Below are 19,021 nucleotides of genomic sequence, written 5' to 3'. Positions count from 1 at the left end.
AGAAAGCTTGCAAATTGAAGGAAACTGAACAGCTCTCTACCGAATGAAAAATGGGTCAAGACAGAAATAAAGAAATTAAAGACTTCCTAGAATTCAATGAAAACAAATGCACAACATGCCTAAATAATTTGACACAATAAGAGCAGTGCTAAAAGAAAAGTTCATAGCATTAAGTGTCTACATAAAAAAAAAATGGAGAGATCTCAAACTAGCAACTTAACAGCACCCTGAAAGCTCTAGAACCAAAAAAAAAAAAAAAATCAAACACACCCAAGAGAAGTAGATGTCATGAAATAATCAAACTGAGGGCTGAAATCATTAAAATAGAAACAAAGAGAACAATAAAAAGAATTGATGAAACAAGGAACTGGCTCTTTGAGAAAATCGATATGATTAACAAACTCTTATCCAAATTACCAAAAAGAAAAAGAGAGGATATCAAAATTAACGAAATCAGAAATGAAAAGGGGGACATAACAGACACTGAGGAAATCCATGGAATCATAAGGACATACTTTAAAAACTTTACTCCACTTCATTAGAAAACCTAAAAGAAAGAACAATTTTCTCAATAAGTACCACTTATCAAACTTAAATCAAGATCAGATAAACAATTTAAATAGACCTATAACCCCCAAGGAAATAGAAGTGGTCATTAAAAGTCTCCCAACCATAAAAAGACTAGGTCCAGACAGTTTTATTGCAGAATTCTACTGGACTTTCAAGGAAGAAATAATGCCAATACTCCTCAAATAAATTCCATTTTGAAACAGAAGAAACATTGCCAAATTCTTCTTATGAGGCTACAGTTATCCTGATACACAAACTACATAAAAATTCCACCAGGAAACTCTTATAGCTGATAAACAGTTTCAACAAAGTGTAGATAGATTCAGGATTAACTCAAAAAAATCAATAGCTCTCCTATATACAAAAGGTAAACAAACTGAAAAGAAATCAGGAAACACCCTTCACAATAGCCTCAAAAAATATAAAATATCTTGATGTGACTCTAATCAAGCAAATGAAAGACTTGTATGACAAAAACTTCAAGTCCTTGAAGAAAGACATTGAAGAAGGTATCAGAAGATGGAAAGATCTCCCATGCTCAAGGATTAGTAGGATTAACATAGAGAAATAACCATCTTACCAAAAGTAATCTACACATTTAATGTAATCTTCATCAAAATTCCAACATAATTCTTTATAGACCCAGAAAGGACAATTCTCAGTTTCATATAAAAAAAAAAAAAAACAACTCAAGATGGCTAAAAACAATTTTGAACAATAAAAGAATGCTGGAGGTATCACCATCCGTGGTTTCAATTTGTAATACAGAGCTATAGTAATAAAAACCACATGGTATTGGAATCAAATTGAAGACCCAGACATAAATTCACATATCTATGGAAATCTGATTTTTGATAAAGGAGCCAGAAATACATTAGAAAAAAGATAACATCTTCAACAAATGGTGCTGTTAAATGAAATGTTTGCATGTTTAAAATGCAAATAGATCCATATTTATTGCCTTCCACAAAACTCAAGTCTAAGTGGATCAAAGACCTCAACATAAAACCAGATACACTGAACCTCATAGAAAGTGGGGAATAACCCTGAATGAATTGGCACAGGAGACAATTTTCTGAACTCAACACTGATAGCAGAGGCACTAAGATCAACAATTAATAATTAGGACCTCATGAAACTGAAAAGCTTCTGTAAGGTAAAGGACACCATGAATAGGATAAAATGGCAGCCTACAGAATGGGAAAAGATTTTTACCAACTCAACTTCCTGTAGAGGACTAATATTCAAAATATATAAATAACTCAAGAAACTGCGTACAAAAAACAATCCAGTTTAAAAATGGGGTACAGAGAATTCTCAATACAGGAATGTCAAATGGCTGTGAAACACAAAGAAATGTTCAACATCTTTAGACATCAGGAAATGCAAATCAAAACTACTTTGAAATTCCATCTTGCACCTGTCAGAATGGCTAAGATCAATAACATAAATGATGCTCATGCTGGCAAAGACATGGAACAATGGGAGCACTTCCTCATTTCTGGTGGGAATGCAAATTTTTACAGCCATTTTGGAAACCAATATGGCAGTTCCTCAGAAAATTAACAATTGACCTACCTCAAGATCCAGCTATACAACTCTTAGGCACATACTGAAAGGACATTCCATCCTATCACAAGTATACTTGCTCAACCATGTTCACTGCAGCTTTATTCATTGTAGCCAGAAACAGGAAACAACCTAAATGTCACTCGACTGAAAAATGGATAACAAAAACATGGTATAATTACTCAATGGAGTATTAGTCAGCTGTTAACAATATGACATCATGAAATTTTCAAGCAAATGGATGAAACTAGAAAAAAAATCATCCTGACCTAGACCCAGACCCCGAAAGACAAATACGTATTCATTTATAAGTGGATAGTGGCAATTAAGTAAATGATAACCAAGGTACAATTCAGAGAGTCAGAGAGGCTAGGTTAAAAAAAAAGGGTCTGGATGGGGTACATGGACTACCCTAGGAAGGGGAAATAGAACAGATATTTGTGGGTGGACAAGGGGCAGATAGGGACAGGAGTTGAGGGATCAGGTTGAGTGGCTGGCAGAGGGTGGGATAGAGGGAGAGAGTGTGAATATAGGTAGATGGAATGGGGGAGGGGCTTTGGGGAAGGTGTATACCTAGCACAGTGGAAACTTCCTGGAATCTAGGAAGGTGATTCTAATGAGGACTTCCGGTAGTGGGGGATATGGAGTCTCAGCTGGCCATCTCTTATAGCCAGGCAAGGCTCTCAGTGGTAAGACTGGGTTTGCATTTGCATGATTTGTTGGCTGCGGAGATCCCCCAAGCAACCTAGGGTGACAATAGGGCAGAGGGTTTCTCTCTGTAAGCTGATGGGACGCAGGGGAATTGCCCAGGATAACATCCACCCAGCTCACTGAATTGTAGAGAGGTCGAGCTGGTGCTGCATGGGGAGGAAAGATTGTGGGAGTCTGAGAAGATGTAGGGCACCAGAGGAACGTGGTCCACTGAATTAACTAAGCATGGGCTCACAGAGACAGAAGCTGCAAACAAGGGATCTACAGGGGTCTGCTCCGGGTCTTTTGAGTGTATGTTGTGGCTGTTGTCTTGGTGTTTTTGTGGGACTCCTAACTGTGTGGGGGGGTGTGAGTCTCTGACTCTTTTGCTTGCTCTTAGGACTCTTTTTCTCCTTTTGGGTTGCCTTGTCCAGCTTCGACGTGAGGGCTCTTGTCTTGTCTTATTTTTTTTTATTGTGTTTAGCTGTTGTCTGTTAGAGGCCTGCTCTTTTATGATGGGAGACAGATTGGGGTTGGTGAGAGGGAAGTTGAGGGGGAGCTGGGAGGAGTGAAAGAAGGGAAAACTGTGGTCTGGATATATTGTATGAGAGAAGAATCTATTTTCAATAAAAATTAATTAATTTAATTAAATGATGTAATTATTTCCCTCATTAAATAAAACAAAAAAAGTATTAAAAATATCAAAATATTGTCCCACCTAGAAATTAAAGTTAAACTTTTCAAATAATTTTCAGTCTAACTGCAACACTGTTTCCACAATTTTAAGTGATGACAGTGGGAACAGGGTTCACAGCCACTGACATTAACCATGACCCAGAGGAAACTCAAGTTGATAATCAAAACACCAGACAGGAAGCTGTTTTCAAGAAACAAACATCCTACTGTGAGGGCAAGGGGTTTGTCGGGAGCTTGGAATAAGATCCTAAAGGTCATTCACTCAGTGACAGTTGGTAATAGAAGAGCAAGGTCTAGTTCAGAGGGGAAGGTGCTATACTGGAACTATTTTCCCATTAACAACAGCACATTCACAATGTAAAATATTGCCCTATTTCAGTACATGAAGACTAGTACTTCTCACTCCAAATCAAAGTGACAGGATTCAGCTTACATGAATAAGTAACCTCAAACATCCACACTACTAGACAAAACAACAACAACAAAAAAAAACAAAAAACAAAAAAAAACAGTATTAATTAATCAAACATGCAATCTAAGAAACAGATAAAATTTTAACATAAGTTGAGGAAAATTAGTAAATAGCAAAGCCGGTGCTTCGAATAAAGCAATAAAATTGTATTCACTCCTATATAATCCAGAAAGAAAAATGTCAAAGCATAAATATCAAAAGAACTTAGAAGTGTAGAAATATCAAACAAAAAAAATAGAAAAGTTCTCAGAAGATGTTTTTTCCAACTCATGCAAATATATTTGAAGCCCCAGACAGAATGGATCGTCTACATTTTTGACTCCTTTTCCCTTTCATTTCTATACTCCATTTTCTGTTTATTTTATCTAATACACATCACTTCTATTGCATTTAATGTGTACTCCTATGTCTGTCTCCTACAATGTGAGTTATTGTTCTGTAGGATGTATTTCCAACATATGCAATATTGTTGTAGTGTGTTTTCCTAAAAGTTTATTTTTTTTTATGGCTATGGACTTGTCTGCATGTATGCCTGGTGCCCTCAGAGGCCAAAGGAAGGTACCAGATCCCTTTGAACAGAAGTTACAGCTGGTTGTGATCCGCAATATGGGTGCTGGGGATTGAGCCCCAGTTCTCTAGAAAAGCAATCAGTGCTTTTATATGCTCAGCCAACTCTCCAACCCAATGGTAAGCATTTCCATTTTAAAATATTTTATAGACATATACATATAAAGTTTCTAAAGCCATCTTTATCATTTGGTAAGCAGTCATTAATGATTTTACTGCTACAATGAAGCCATAAAACTAAGGCTATTTTGAAAATCATCTTAAATGTTTACTTAAAAATATGTATGAAAACTTCATTTACCTACCAGATTATAGGTATGAAATTAATAAATTACTTCTCCTCATTTCCCAAGAGATACATTTCTAGAACAGCTGTTCCTTCTCTATTGCCAACAGCAATGCAGAAATGTTTCTATGTTTCCATAGACATGCTAAACCTTGGCATGATTGCACCTCCGTGAGCTTGTCATTGATTACATTTCCATCTTACTTACACTCTTCATATACTTCCTGATTCTTGGAGTAGCTTCTTTGATCAATTGTCTGTTCTTGCACTTCTCCCATTTTTCCATTGTGATAGTTGTCCTCTGAATGTTATTTGGAGCAATTTCTTCAATCAGATACTAATTACATGTTTTTCTTTGGTTCTGAAAATTCCAAAAGCTATTTTCTTTGTTACTTCTCCATAAACATTTTTAGTGGTTATGTCTTTTGAGCAGATATTCCTAATTTTATTATAAAATTTTCAGATATACATTTATCTTATAATTTGTGCTTCGTGATTGTTGGTCGTTTCTGCTACTCTTTTTTGTAAGTTTGATCTCATATGACTTGCATTATTTTTTTTTGTTATCATCCACTGAATATAGATTCTTTGGCCCTTTCATTTATGTCACATACACACTGTAACAGTTTCTTCTCTAACCCCCATGCCTTCTAAATCTTGCTTCTGCTGTCCTCGCAGCACTTGCTAGGGCTCCCAGGGATTAATTAAACAAAAACATCAGCAGTGACTATTCTTGTTGATGGGGGAAGTAATTCTTCATGAATCTTTCAAGTTTCTGTATGTTTTGCTAGAAGAGACCTGAATCCCTATTTTTTTTTTTATTTATTTTCAGTGTTATTTATAGAACAAACAGTTTTGGAAAATTAACTATTTCCTTCCAAAATAAAGGGCAAGTTGGATGGCAGCCTTGGAAGACATAGTATCTTCCTCTAGAGTAAAAGGCATGTGTACATACTACCCATTATTTCATTCATGTGCTTGCTTCTCACTATTTTTATTGCCTAAGCTCAGGTTTCCTCTCCTGCAACAACACTGCTATTCTGGTAGGTGAATATCTGACCCTTTGCATATGCACTATGGTAACTGAGGCTTGAAAAACAGGTGCAAGAAAATGTCTAATGATATTGTTATCTTGTTTCTGATTCAAGACTCTCATGTCTTCTGTCCAGAAACTTATGATCTTATAAGAAGGGAAAACGTACAAATACTTGTTTGTAATAGACCCCAAATGGCAACAGCACAGACATGCATATAACATGATATTGGTAAACAAGCAGTGAAGTGTTAATAAACTTAAATACTGTCAGTAAGGAGAAAAGAACAAAGTGCTGTATCAAAGCTATAAATGAACCTCAAACGCTGTGCTGAATGAATGAAGCCATATACACATCTTATCCTTCCTAGAAAACCTAGCCATACACATGTTTGAAATCAGTATAGTGGTTGAGATGGGGGGACAGCAGTGACTGGAAAAGGCACAATGTGGTTTTTGACATACAGGTACTGTGATTTTTCAACAGATACAGGTGGGTTCATCCTGTTTCTTTTTACATAGAACCTGTGTACATATGTGAGGATTTACTGATTTGTGCACTTGCCATTTGACAACTAAATTATATTCATGCCACACTTCAAATTCACAAAAATTTTACTTTGGGATGGGCATAGTAGTACACACCTCAATCCCAGAACTCTCAAATAAATAACTTAATAATACACATTAGAGGCTTGAATAAAAATAAGAACAATCTAATTTCAAATTCGGTAGAATGAAAGAAACAATCAGTATAAGGGCAGGAATTGCTGAAACTGGAATAAACAAACACATTAGTTTGTTTGAAAGGATGGATTCACTATTAAATTATCCCAACCTTGTTTCGCTGCCTGGGGAACCAGCATCCAGCAGCACAGGGCTCAAAGGGAATCCAGAGTCAGTGTACTGTGACTTTTCTTTATCTGAGGGGGTAAGGGAAAAGACTCTCCCACACACTCTCCTGATGGTTTCCTTCAGACCTTTTCTTTATTCTTCTGTATTCTTCATTATGTGTTCTATATTCTCTTTTCTTATCTCTATCCAGAAATGTCCCTTATCTCTCTCTGTCTCTCTCTGTCTCTCTCTGTCTCTGTCTCTCTCTCTCTCTCGATGTTTTCCTTTCCCTTTATTTTTATTCTTCTTTAGTCTCTCATTTTAGATATTTTCCTTTTAACTCTATTTTATGCTTGATGTTTTTCTTCTAATTCTTTCTAACTCTCTTACTCTTGATGTTTTCCTCCTCACTGTATCTCTATTTTTCCTTATTTTCTCATTCTTGATGCTTTCCTTTTCTACTATCTCTGTTTTCCCTTATAGCTTATATACCCCAGCAAAATCTTTCAGTCAGTATAAATATTACAATATGATTACATTCTATTTTTCAAATGAATGATTGCAATGAATACAAGTAAAAAAAACCCAGCATGTTCTCCATATTCCTTAACATGTCTAAACATTTTATGTATTACGGACAAAAAACAAGTTGTCCCAAGAACCCACATACATTCATACCAAATCAACTTGTTATAAATTAACAGTGTAGGCAAGCAAGGTATTCTTACTTTACTGGCAGGCTGCATTTTGTGGTCACAAAAGAAAGAAACAATCACTTTATTACTTATCTTAAAGGATTCACAAACCTAAGTTTTTATACATAAAAAACAGTCAGTCATGTCTACTTTTAATATTTAGGGTGCATACCCACTCATCAGTAGTTTTTTTTTTTATATCAGGAGATGGAGGGCAAAAATGGGTATAAGGAATTAATCATCACATTTGGTCATCAACTAATTCTAGCAAGAAAGGCACATAAACTAATGATAATTAGGCTGCTTTGCTCTTGTTCACTGACAAAGAGTTCCTCATCTACGGGCCTTTCTAAAACTTTAGATTATCTTTTTGGGTTTTTCACCTCAATGCTATTTGACAAACATCTTAGTCCAACTTTATATTCAAAGCTTTGTTTCAGCTGTGATTCACTTCAAAACCTATGAACACATCTCCCAACACTAAGATTAAAAGAATTTAAGCTAGCTGGGCTACTGAGACTCAGTTGTTTTCTTAATCATTAAGCTAAGCCACAGTCTAGATGGCTTCTCAATAGAAATTCATGTGTTCTAGCTTATGACACTTCCTTGTTCATATTTTCAATCATCAAAACTCCATTTAAATTAACATCATTATCAATTAGATGGTATAAATCAGGAAGAAATCATTTTCATAATAATCCACAAGTGCCAGGTGGTGGCGCACACCTTTAACTCCAGCACTCGGGAGGAAGAGGCAGGCAGATCTTTGTGAGTTTGAAGCCTGCCTGGGCTACAGAGTGAGTTTCGGGAAAGGTGCAAAGCTACACAGAGGAACTCTGTCTCGAAAAACCAAAATAATAATAATAATAATAATAATAATAATAATAATAATAATAATAACAATCCACAGGTAAAAATGCCCAGGAGAACAATGTATTTCCATGAGATAAACACACTACATTACAGGCAGTGGGGCTCTCCACACACCCACTTACCCCATGCCAGACACCAGAGAAAGACTGCAGCAGCAAACGTGAAGGCACAGCAGAAGCAGAGGACATTCGGGAATCTGTGGTCTCAGGCCTAGTATATCTGAGATTCACCCATCAGGGATTTGCCTCCTGCTAGGCTGACCCCCTGAAGTCAACTGCCATCTGCGGCATCTCTGACATGGCCACCTTGAAAAGAAAACTATCGTCAATGCTTCTCAAAATATTTTGTAAAATGGAAATGAAGGAATGCTTCCTAACTGGTATCTTGATCTATCTAGTTTTTATCCCAGTATCTGACTCCTGACTTTTTATTGGTAATGGAACAATGTAGATTAACGCTTCGATTCTTCTGATACCAAAACCATAAAGAAAATAAAAAACTACAATTATAGAACTGTCTCCATTGGCACAGCCATATCTGAATGGAATGGCAGAAGTCATAAAGCCAGCACAGCTGCTCGACAAAGAGCCAGCAAAGTGAGCCACATGATGGCCACCATGCCACCTTTGGTTTTCATCTCTACCTGTTACATACTTGGGGCACTTTTAATATTTGTACAATTTGGGGATATTGGATTGATGGAAATTTCCTTATAAATCACTTATTACTTCTCCAAGGAATGCTGCTTCAAAGCTTACGCAGGGAAGTCCGGAACCTACTATTTCACACACACACACTTTGAGGGAGATATCCTTATCTACTTGAAGGTCTTCCTTAAGCCTTGGAGGTTGTGGCACATAAAGAAGCCAGAGGTCTCTTCATGAGGCTATCAGACATTCTGGAAACATCTGTCCCTGCACTTACACAGGAACAAGATATTCAAAACAAAGTAAACTTTAAAATGTCAACATGATTCAGTGGGCTATAGGAATTGTCCACAGTTCAGATTATAAGCTTCTTTCCACTGTACACTCAGACAATTACATGGCATACAATTTTGCCCGACATAGAGACATATTGATGAGCAAAGTATGGAGCGGAAAGATCATAAAAGTATGAGGTGTCAGGACCCCTCTCAGAAAAGTTAGCTCATGCAGAGCCACTATAATGTCATATATCCAAGGAACAACAGAATGCCAGGATTAGACATATAGACAAATTCTATAAAGATATAAATGTGAACATTGATTGTATTATGCCAGAATTTGAATAATAACTGCAGTAGCTTTGGCCTGAGGATTTTTTCCTGGGCACCCTGACGACTAAGAGTTAATAATACACTGCTTGAGACATGGCAAATTGCCCAGAGTGGTCGAGGATTTTGTTTTGGTCTAGTGTCCTTGAAGTAACCAAAGCTACCAGCCTGAAGACAGGCTGTCATATGCCTCTAGATTCTCAAAAAATGGGTTATGGGGTTAATGAGTAAGAATGACAACTCTGTTTATTAATGATGTTAAAACTTGAGGGCAAATGATTGGAAATGATAACTCTGTTCTGTCATAGTTTATTAATGATGACTAAAAGATGAGCAAAAGGAAGTGAAACACATGTCCAAAACAAAAAATGATATGATTTATGTTTTGGAACATCATGAATGTATCCCTGCTTACTAAATTCTGTATAAATAAACACTCTGGCTGCTAGTCAGTCAGGCTGCAAGATTCTCCTGACCATTATGGCCTGACTCACTTCCTTCCCCCACAGATTCCTTACACCCTCTGCAGGACCCACCCACTGCTGGGGATGGCTCCTGGCACTCCATGGTTAACACAGGTACCATTCTCAATGATATACTTACAACCAATTCAAGAGTTCATCAAAAGGGTGTATGCTTTAATCTTAACACACAAAGGGCAGAAGCAAGCAGATTTCTGTGAGTTCTAGCTTAGCCTGGTTTACAAAGCAAACTCCAGGCTATACAGTGGGACCTGGTCAAGAGAGTCAGGGGGAGGAAGAGGAAGGAAGAAAGGAAGGAAGGAAGGAAGGGAAATAAAGAAAAGAAAGAAAGGAAGGAAGGAAGAAGCAAGAGAAAGAAGATAGAGAGAGGGGGAGGAAGAGAGAGAGAGAGAGAGAGAGAGAGAGAGAGAGAGAGAGAGAGTCTTTCAGAATGGTCAGGTTGTCTTCATCCCAGAGATGCAGATGGTTCACCAAACAAACCGTCAAATAACTCATCATATAAATTGACTCAAAGACAGAAAGAACATGATTGAACCAGGTGGTGGTGGTACACGCCTTTAATCCTAGCACTCAGGAGGCAGAGGCAGGCGGATCTTTGTGAGTTCAAGGCCAGCCTGGTCTACAGAGCGAGATCCAGGAAAGGTGCAAAGCTACACAGAGAAACCCTGTCTCAAAAAAAAAAAAAAAAACAAAAAAAGAAAAAAAAAACAACATGATTGTTGCAATAGATGCAGTACAGATAAAGCTTTTGACATGACACAATTCATGATTAAAAACCCCTTTATGGTAAAATTCCTTCAAAAAACTGGAAATAGAATGAATATATCTAAATATAATAAAGGCTATATATGATGACAATCTTACAGTCAATATCATTTGAAATGGTGAAAAACTCAAAGTGTTTCCAATATAATTAAGAACAAGATAAAGTTGTCTACTTTCATCACTCTGTGTAACACATGAAAGCTTAAAGGGATAAGACAAGAAATAAAACAGATACAAATAGTAAGGAAAGAAGTCAATGTGTCCTGATTTACATCTACATAAGGGACCCTAAAGACTCTGCCAGACCTCATTAGGTAATTTTTAAGCTGGGGTAGGGATGGAGTGGGAGAGCAGTGAAAGAGAAATCTTGATAGAGGGAGACATTATGGGGTTAGGGAGAAACCTGGTGCTAGGGAAATTCCCAGGAATCTACAAGGCTGACCCCAGATTAGACTACTAGCAATAGTGGTGAGGGTGCCTGAACTGGCCTACTCTGGTAAGTAGATTGATGACTACCCTAACTGTCATCATATAGCCTTCATCAGTATCTGATGGAAGCAGATGCAGAGATCCACAACCAAGCACCAGGCAAGTCCAGTGGAAGAGAGGGAGGAGAGATTATATGAACGGGAGGGAGGTGGGGGTCAAGATCATGATGGGGAAATCTACAAAGACAACTAAAACAAGCTCATAGGACCTCTCGAATATTAGACAGACAGCTGTGGAACATACATGGGACCGGACTGGACCCTCTGCATACAGGAGACAGATGTGTAACTGGATCCGTTTAAGGAACCCCTGGCAGTGTAATCAGGATCTATCCCTGGTGCATGAGCTGGCTTTCTGGATCCCATTATGGTCGGACACCTTGCTCACCCTTGATGAAGTGGAGAGGTGGTTGGTCCTGCCTCAACTAAATGTACCAGGCTTAGTGCCTGCCCCCCACATGAGGGGGAGCAGGAGGAGGAATGAGAGGAGGATCTGTGGTTGGTATGTAAAATGAATTTAAAAAAAAATTAAAATAAATAAATAAATAAAATAAAAAAAGACCCTGACAGAAAACTCTTAGATCTCATAAACACTTTCAGAGGAATGGCAGGATACAAATGAACAAAGAAAGGCCAGTAGTCTTACAAACCAGTAAAAAACACACTGGGAAAGAAATCAGGGAAATAATCTTTCTTACAAACTGCCTCAAAAGCTACCTTGGAAATACAGGCAGGTCATTGGCTTTCTCCTTTTACTCATGGACTTCAACCCATGAGATGGTGCCACCCACATTCAGGATTAATCTTACTTTCTTAGCTGAATTTCTCTAGAAATGGCCTCACAGACATGTCCAAAAATATGCTTCACTAAGGCCAATGGATTTGTTAATATAATCAGCTTGACCATCAAAATTAACCATCATAATGGATATCCAGATTTTCCAAAACCATTTGATACAAAGACTACCCTCTTCCAACTGGGTGGTCTTGGGTATATATAAAAATTATTTTGATATCTCTTTGATAGCTTTTTTCTAGGCTATTCTATTCCTCTGGACTATATGTCTATATTAGGCCAACGTTACACTGATTAATCTCTGTGGCTTTGTAGCAAATATTTAAATTAGGAAGAGTGAGTCCTACAGCTTAGTCCCTTTTCAAGATTATTTTGACCATTCAGTGTCCCTTGAAAACTCACATGGACTTTCTGATCTGAAATACCACTCTGTTCCTAATTTTGTGCTGAATCTTTAGATCACATTGTGTAGTACTGACATCTTGCCAATATTAGGTCTTCCAATCCATGAGTATGAGATATGTTTCTATTTATATGACTTCAATTTATTTCAGTAATGTTGTTTGTGTATTGTTTGTTGTTCACATCTTTCATACTTCATGACAAAAGAAAGGGTTAGAAACTTTCTCAGAACAGAATCAAGTCTCTGTTTTTAACATATTAGAAGCTCTTCCCAGAGCAATTAGACAGGTATCTCTGGTTAAGGTAAATATCCAAATATTTTCTTTGGATGTTGTTGTGATTTGAGTTTTTCATGTCTTTTTATTTTTATATTGTTGCCTATTTGTGCAGAAATCAAATGATTTTTGTGATTTTTGTATAATGATATTTTACTGAGTTATTTTGTTTTAACAGAATTTTGTAGACTCTTTACAATGCTGTATATAATATGTTATCTTTGAATAGAGATAGTTTTATTCCTTTCAATTTTTAGGGATTTGGTTTATTTCTTTGCCTAATTCTCAGAGTACAGTTTCTAGTATTGTATTAAACAGAAGTGATACATGGAAAGTCTTTGAGTCTTTCAGCATCTAATATGATGTTTACTGTGGAGTGTGTGTGTGTGAGCACATGTGTGCATGTGTGTGCCTGTGTGTGTGTGTGTGTGTGTGTGTGTGTGTGTGTGTGTGTCCTCATAGGCCTGGTTTGCTGTGTTTATATTAATTTTTTAAAGATAAAAGGGTACTGAATTTTTCCAAGTAATGTTTTGAATAAACTGTTAAAACTAGGTATTTCTCCCCTTTAATCTGTCAATGTATTGTATTATATGGGGTGATTTTCAGAGAATAAATTGCTCTTATGTTCCAGGAAGAAATTCTACTAGAGCATGTAGTGTGATGCTTTTATTATGCTGATTATTTCATTTTACTAGTATCTTCCTGAATTTTTTTTTTAAATCAATGTTCTGTAGTTTGTTTTCTCTCCTTGATATCTTTGCTATCAGGGTAATGTTGGTCTACTGAAACTTCAGCTGAACATGTTCTTATCCTGAAGAAGGTACCATGTGCCCTTGAGAAGCAGTACATGGTACTCTTATTGAGTTAAGTGTTTTGTTTATCTGTCATGGAATTCTATGTCCTGTTTCCCTATGTACCCTCTATCTGAATTTTTATCCATTGTTGACAGTGGTGTGTTGAAGTCTACAACTGAAGTTTCTTCTAATTCTGTCATGCTGTATAATATTATTTTAAGATGTGTTACATTTGTTTATGCAGTGGGACACTTGTTTTAATGATGCAAAGATGTGTTGCATTCTTTTATGTTGCATTTATTTAACTCTGTGAGGCTGTGATACTTTGCCTGTCTAAAACAACTGATTAGTCTAATAAAGAGCTGAATGCCAGGCAGCTGAGCAGAGAAAAATGATAGGCGGGGCTGGCAGGTGGAGAGAATAAATGGGAGGAGAAATCAAGAGGATGGAGGAGCGAGAAGAAGGAGAAGGAGCAAGAACAAGAAGAGGAAGACACTAGGGGCCAGCCACCCAGCCACCCAGCCACCCAGCCATCCAGCCAACCCACAGCCAGCCACGGAGTAAGATTGAAAGTGAAACATTCAGAAGAAAGAGAAAGATAAAATCCCAGGGGCAAAAGGTAGATGGGATAATTTAAGAAAAGCTGGATAGAAATAAGCCAAACTAAGGCTAGGCATTTCTAAGAAAGAATAAGCCTCCGTGCGTTATTTATTTGGAAGCTAGGTGGAGGGCCCCAAAAGAGCAAAGAGTAAAACAACCAACAACACTTTCAGTTTTGCTTCATGTGTTTGCACGGTTTGCTATTTGTATAAACGTCTGTTATTGTTACATTTTCTTACATTTAACCTTTTAGCAGCACGTAGGTGCTGTGGATATCTCTCTATGTAAATAAAACACTGATGGCCAGTGACCAGACAGGAAGTATAGGCAGGACAAGGAGAGAGGAGAATTGGGGAAACAGGAAGAAGGGGAGAGAGACACTGCAGCCACCTCCAAGACAAGCAACATGTAAAGACGCCGGTAAACCACCAACCACGTGGCAAGGTATAGATTTATGGAAATGGATTAATTTAAGATATAAGAACAGTTAGCAAGAAGCCTGCCACGGCCATACAGTTTGTAAGCAATATAAGTCTCTGTGTTTACTTGGTTGGGTCTGAGCAGCTGGGGGACTGGCAGGTGACAAAGATTTGTCCTGACTGTGGGCAAGGCAGGAAAACTCTAGCTACACTAGGTACCTTTTTGTTGTTGTTTGTTTCTTGTAAAGTCCTTTTGGATTTAAAGTATATTTTGTCTGACACTACAGTAGCTATGCCTATTCTCTTTGGCCTCTAATTTCATGAAACATCTTTTTTAGCACCCTTTTTAATTGTAACTATCATAAAACAAAACTTCTAAGAACATAGGGGTAGGGTGCAAATGTAAATTGTATTAAAATTCTCTAAAGATAAGGCAATGACTTTGAATAGACATGTCTTGATTTTCCAAAATACTTCTTCAAGAAAGCATTGATTCTACCATCTACTACAGACTATTCTTTTGCAGTCAGAAATATAAAGAAAAATAATCAACACAGTGATTTAAACAACAAATCCTGTCGGTAGCTGTAGTCTGCGTATGAGGCCTCACGTTCAGTTTCCAGCATCAAAAGACAGTAATAATTCTCTTAGTAATTCCCCATCAATTTGTCATCTCTCCTTTGTGATCAAATGATCTAATGATGAGATTGCTGTGAAAAAATAGCATAAGCTCAGGCAGCTTTTACCATCAAAATGTGGTTGTTTATAAGTAATACAAAATTAGCCTCAGACATTTCTCCATGGATTAAGGTTGTCATTTGAGATTAACATACCACAAAATAGCTCCAAAGTTTTACAGACCTTGATCAGAATCAAAATGAGTGATGACTGTCTGACCTTGAACTGACTAAGCAGGCCCAGCTGGCCTTAAATTTATAGTCCCAAGTGTCTTGATTCTGACACCTAGCCCAGCTCTCACTCAGGATTTTAAAACTCCTTCATGAATAACCACTTCACTGCAAATATATCCCAAGCCCTGTGGTATTTGTACATAGTACATAGCCAAGAGACAGTTAGGCAACTGTCTGATGGATAGGGAATGGAAAAATGGAGGGCAGTTGGTATCATTTCCAAGCCTGTTCCTGAACTGTAGCCCTACCTTCAACAAGTGCTCTTGTTGTTCTTTGCTCTAACTTCTCAGTTGAAAAGACCGGAAGAAACCTTAATTCCCCCAGTGAAGCAAGAGTTACTGAAGTAATTTCTATAAACTCTCTAAAGCTCCATGACACTGAATAAAAAATACTCCAGGAGGCCATCGGCAATATTCCGACTGATGTAGGGTGGATGAAATGTGTGCTGTCTCAGGAAGTCCTTCCCTTGCAATACCTTTGAGTTACTGCGGCTGACAGCATGTTTGCACAGCCAAGACATCTAGAAAATAGGAAAAAAATAATAAAGCTCACAATATGTCGTCTCTATAAAGCCGGGTTCTGTCTCTGTAGAATCAGGTTCCAGTCCCAATTCTATCACCTATTGGCTATGTGCCTTTCTCCCTGCCTCAGTACCTTTGTGGAGAAAAATGGAACTAAACTTGATATTCATATGATAAGACTGTGAAATTCAGCTCCTGAATGTATGTTATATATTTCAAAAGAATGCCTGCCATCATAATTACTATTGCCAGTGATATTAACAGCTATTTATGATTTATATGTAAGTGTAATCTATAATTGTTTCATTTATGTTGATAATAGATAAGGAGAGAAGAGTTATACCCAAATTTGTGAATGACTCAAAGATTTTACCAACTGGAAATAGATTGGCGTTAAAATGATTGTTTTTCTTATAAACCTCATACAAACATTTATTTTTCTGAAAAGTGCTGTGTAGTAAAGCTTTTGTTTGGCTTTCTAGTTCACAGTCTCTTTCATAACTACTCATTACTCTGTTCTGTCTTTTAAATGAGAGCAGCCATTAACAGGCACAAATGGATGGGTGTGGTTGTGTTGCCTTTAACATCTACTTCAACTGCTTTGACAATTGAGTACCCTGAGGAAGTAAGTACACATTCCTCTCACTCTTTATGTCTCAAATACTTTTATAATAAATTTTTAAAAAATTGTTTGTGAAATATGGTATCTCACCTGGTATATTTCTGATGATGAATAATACTAATCTTTGTTTTAGCGCTCACACATGAAGACATTATGTTATCTCATTTTGTCATGTTATTTTGTTGTGACAATTTGCTTACTCTAAACTCTACCCTATTCAAAACCAGTTTCCATGTCTTAAACTCTCAAGTGCCTTCACGTTCATTATACAAATGTGTGTCTCTATATATTTTTCCTCATTATTCAGTATGTGTATAAACAAAACATTTAGTATTTAAATTGAACTTTAACTCCTTTTCCTCTAGCTAAGATACCCAAAGATTTGGCCTCACTTTTCTCATATAAATTAAACAAAAGATACCTCTCCCTAGTAACAACATTCATTATATTTTGTACCTTGAGTATGATTTTTTTATTTAATTAGTATCTAAAAAGTCTTATAGAACAACTACCCAGGACTAAAAATATTAATTGAGCAATATTTATATTTTACTAATAAAAGAATACAATCACCTGGTTACTCCTTCCAGAGTCCCATTCAGGTTTCTAATATTTAAATGTAAAAATCATAGAGTACATAGATTAGAGTTAATTATAAATATAGCAGAAACATACAAGCTAGGTTGTTTGAAAATATGTAAACGGTGGTTAAAGTACATGTTTGCTTCATCTGTAGCCTTCACTCCATTAGGCCAAAAAAAGTTCTTGATCATTTTAATCTTAGGTCTAGCAATTGTATTATGTGCTGTATGTGATGTAAAGGTTATGCCAAATACCAAGGAAACTAGAAAAAAAGTCAGATCCAGACAATGGTGCTAGTAGTTTTGATGTAATCTAGGAGGAGTTTCTTTCTTAATGGCTTTTCCAGCTATTCTCTCTCCTGAAGACGGTTGTCTTGCCAACTGCTCAACCTCCTGTACATCATATTCCTAGGAATGAGCTTCCTAGCTAGAGGAACCTTATATTTAATAAATAATATGTGCTCTCCATGTACAAAATATGATGCTTGGTCAGCAAGTGGAACTGTGAACAAGAAATCCAAGGAGGGAGCTGTCTTCAGAGGCTGCTGTATAACAATTATCCAGGATTAAAAATCAACTGACTAATTAGAGCTGCAGTGATGTGGTACGGTTGGGATGTTGCAGGTCCAGAGGCTAATTAGGCTATCTCAGGCTAGCTTTGTCCCCATGAATGGCCATTCCTGGCTCACCTTTCTGTTAGAACTAACATGCTTTGACTAATAGCTTAAAAACTTTTGGAATCTATTAAGTTAGCAGCCAGCTAGCTTCCACCAACTCACAAGCTAGGAAAATCACCAGGTAGATAGCATCAGAGACCTATAGAAAAGAGTCTTCCATTTTGTTTTAACCACCTCTCTGATGTATGTACCCAACAATGTGTTTTAAACATGCATTGTTTTATGACATTCTCTAATTTCTAAAGCTATAAAACTTTATAAAATTGTCACCATGTCACTGAGCCAAGGTCACTCAAATATGGCTGTGTAATAAATTCTCTTATTCTCTTAAAAAAAAAAAAAAAAAACAAGTCTGCTTAGGAAGAAGTCTACAGTTTGCCAGTCTCCAAAATAAAATCAAGAAATCTTTCAAAGTAATTGTTATTTTTAATCTAGTGAGGAAAGATGTCAAGATGTGGCTTTAATTTAAAAAATTACTCTTCCAACCAAAAAAATTCCAATTACCACATTCCTCAGGACTAGAGGATGCTGCTCCCTGAAGATGGAAGAGGAGTGTCAACTAGGCAACAAAACCATCATGCTGAGCACAAAGATAAGCTATGCCAGAGTGGAGAGTGCCCCCCCAGGGTGATGAGTGGCAGCCATTCTGTGAAGGAAAAAAGAACACTTATCTCTGAGAACATGCTTAATGAAGTTTTAGTTGTTAAAATTGATGGCTTACAAATGTAGACACTTAAAGATGTTTAAAACTCTTTTGTATAAAGGGAAGCAGTATCCAGAATGCCCAGTGTGGGCAAGAACAATGGGCAGGAATATCACCTACAAAAGGACAATGTGAAAAGGGAAGCGAAAACTTCACTAGATTGGAATGAAGGCCTACTCACCTAGAGTGTTTACAGCTCCCAAATGAAAAGATAAAAACCTAAAAATTAATATCTGGGCTTCTCTGTGTATCATTTGTGATAATGGCATTTAGTTTACAATGATATTCTGTTCTTCAGATTTGGACATGCTGAGATAATATCTCTGAAAGTTTATAGTTTAAATGGACCGTGTGAAAATAAAGTGCAAGGATCTTTGCGTCTTACACATGCCTTTGTTTAGTATCAAAACATTATCATCTCAATCATTAAACATTTATTGTATTG

Source organism: Peromyscus maniculatus, chromosome 6, assembly GCF_049852395.1.
Source record: "Peromyscus maniculatus bairdii isolate BWxNUB_F1_BW_parent chromosome 6, HU_Pman_BW_mat_3.1, whole genome shotgun sequence".
Lineage (NCBI taxonomy): Eukaryota > Metazoa > Chordata > Mammalia > Rodentia > Cricetidae > Peromyscus > Peromyscus maniculatus.
This window is presented reverse-complemented; position numbering follows the sequence as displayed.